The sequence below is a fragment of the Scylla paramamosain genome, unplaced genomic scaffold (assembly GCF_035594125.1).
Source record: "Scylla paramamosain isolate STU-SP2022 unplaced genomic scaffold, ASM3559412v1 Contig1, whole genome shotgun sequence".
Lineage (NCBI taxonomy): Eukaryota > Metazoa > Arthropoda > Malacostraca > Decapoda > Portunidae > Scylla > Scylla paramamosain.
In genome coordinates this window covers 1,977,501-1,980,000 of record NW_026973666.1, presented here as the reverse complement: position 1 = coordinate 1,980,000, position 2,500 = coordinate 1,977,501, and the positions used below count along the sequence as shown (strand labels likewise).

The following is a 2,500-nucleotide window of genomic DNA, read 5'->3' as shown; positions in this document are numbered from 1 at the left end:
GAGGTAAGGGGACTGACGGTGGTACAGGCAAGGAGCTTAGGTTAGTAGCAAGGGCAGGTTCTGATAGTTGAGGTAAGGGGACTGAGCGTGGTACTGGCAAGGTTGTCAGGGATAGTAATGAGGGCAGGATGTGATGGTTGAGGACTGTTAAGGGACAGAACAAGGGTGATATAGATAAGGTCCTCAGGTTAGCAGGGTTAATGATCAGGGAAGGGAAAGAAGAGTAAGAGGATCTAAATGTTCTCCGTTTCAAAACACAGAAGTACTATTAAATAAGTATGAATTGTGTGTTGTGTCAGTTAAAAATTTTTCACGTAATTGCAGGAAATTTCTGGAACCCCCTGCTTGCTTCTGTATTTCTCCCTTCCTATGACTTGAACTCTTTCAGGAGGGACGTCTTCACACACTTCTATAGATCTCCTTAATCCTTTTGTTTTTTTGGGGGGACTGGCACCTCAGCGGGGCTTATTTATATAAATGTTGTTGCCCTTGGGACTCTAATATAAAGGAAGTGTCTTTTGTCTGGCTAGTGACGTCACAGGGCGCGTCCATTGTGTTCTGATGGGGGAGGAAAGTTGGTCTGTATAAATCATTGTACATTTATGCTTCGCTTCGCTCCTTTAATAAATGACTCAAGTCTCCTTTGTGTGTTTAATGACGTGGCAAGACGAGTCCATTGTGTTCTGATTGGGGAGAAGGGTTGCCTAGGATGAATAAGTTGTTGAATTACGCTTCACTTCACTCCTTTAATAAGTGACTCCTGTAATGTGAGGTGTCTCTGATTAATGCCGTGGGGCGCGTCCAGTGTGCTCTGACACGGAGGAAGGTTGGTCTGCATAAATCACCTGTGCAATTGTTTCTCTTAGTTCCTTAATAGCACGTGACTTGTATAATATTTTAATGTTGTCTTTTGTCTGGTTGATGATGGAGGGCGTGTGCATTGTGTTCTGACAGGGAGGAAAGCTGGCCTCTATAAATCAGCTGTATAATTGTTCCTCTTCGATCCTTTTTAATGTATGACTTGTGTAATGTTTTCATGGTATGAGTCTTTTGTCTGGTTGATGATGGAGGGCGTGTGCACTGTGTTCTGGCGGGAAGGAAGGTTGATCTGTTTAAGTCAGTTGTACAATTGTTTCATTCAGTTCCTTTATAATGACTTGTCAATACTTTAATGTTAACCTTTCCACTGCTATTGGACACATCTTCCTTCATCACAAACCACTCTGAGAAATTCCTTCACTTCCTACAGCTGCCTCTAATTATGATACTAAAAAAAAAAAAAAATCAGAGAATCTATTACCTCCCTTCATCTCTTTTGCAAATAAATGTAGAGATTTTTGTGGTGTGTTTATTAAGGTGAACTGTTGCATACCACAGTGAGAGTGTCAGGTGTCTTGTGTGCCTGAAGACGTGAGAGGGCGCCACACTGTGTTCCGACGGGGAGGAAGGTTAGACTGTATAAATCAATTGTTGAGTTACGCATCACTTCACACCTTTAATAAATGAGTCATGTTTCTTTCGTGTGGCTGATGACGTCACAGGGCGCGTCCATTGTGTACTGGCGGGGAGGAAGGAGTAGCTTGGATAAAATCAGTCGTTGAATTACACATCACTTCACTCTCTTAAATCTTTCACTGCTTGACATTTTTCTTTTTTTTCCGTAATTATCTGTGAATGTATAGACCTTTATTTTTATACTTGTCTCTTAAATAGTTCTCACGAGGAAACAAAATTAACTTAGTTTCTCTCACTTCTCTCTCCTTCTGTCCCTGCAAACATTTTACTCTCTGTTCTGGATGTTAATGGGTAACCGTAGAAGTGAAAAGGTTAAGAAATGACTCGTATTTCTTTTGCGCGGCTGATGACGTCACAGGCCGCGTCCATTGTGCTCTGATGGGGGAGGAAGGTTCGACTGAGTCACGCAGATTTTTTCCTCTTTGTTAATCACATAAAATACTGTGTAGCTAATTTCCTGTGCTGCGAGGTCGGACGGAAACTCCATTTTGGCCCACTGAAAGAGAAATGTAATCTGTTTTGTAATTTCAAGAGTAAAATTAAACGCTGTCCTTTTGTATTCAAACTATTTAAAGATTATTATTATCATTTCCCCAACATCAGAGCGCAGGCTGACTCGTACTCACCAGGCTGTTAGTGCTGGGTCATTAGGAAGCTTTAAAAGGTTTGACAAATGTATAGATGGTGATGACAGGTGGAAACAGGCAGGTACGTTTCATACAGGGACTGCCACGTGTAGGTCTGACGGCTTCATGCACCAACCCTTGTGTTCTTGTGGTCTTATATTTGGGAGGAGGGAAGGAAACATTAGAATGTGGTAAAGAGAGAAGGGGGAGGAAGAAAGGGTGGCACTGGTTAGGGTAGGAGAAGGAGGGAAGATGTTAGAAAATGAGATGGGGAGAAAGGAAGAGGAAAAGAAAAGGAGGAAAGGAGGTTGAAAGTGGAAATGGAGAGGAAAATATTGGGAGGTTGGGAAAGAAAGGTA

General features: G+C 42.1%; 1 protein-coding gene across 2 annotated transcripts in view; it reads left to right on the top strand.

The window, feature by feature from the left end:
- Window positions 1-2,500, top strand: part of LOC135095844 (uncharacterized) — a 76,668-nt gene that overhangs the window by 14,225 nt on the left and 59,943 nt on the right. The window lies entirely within an intron of this gene.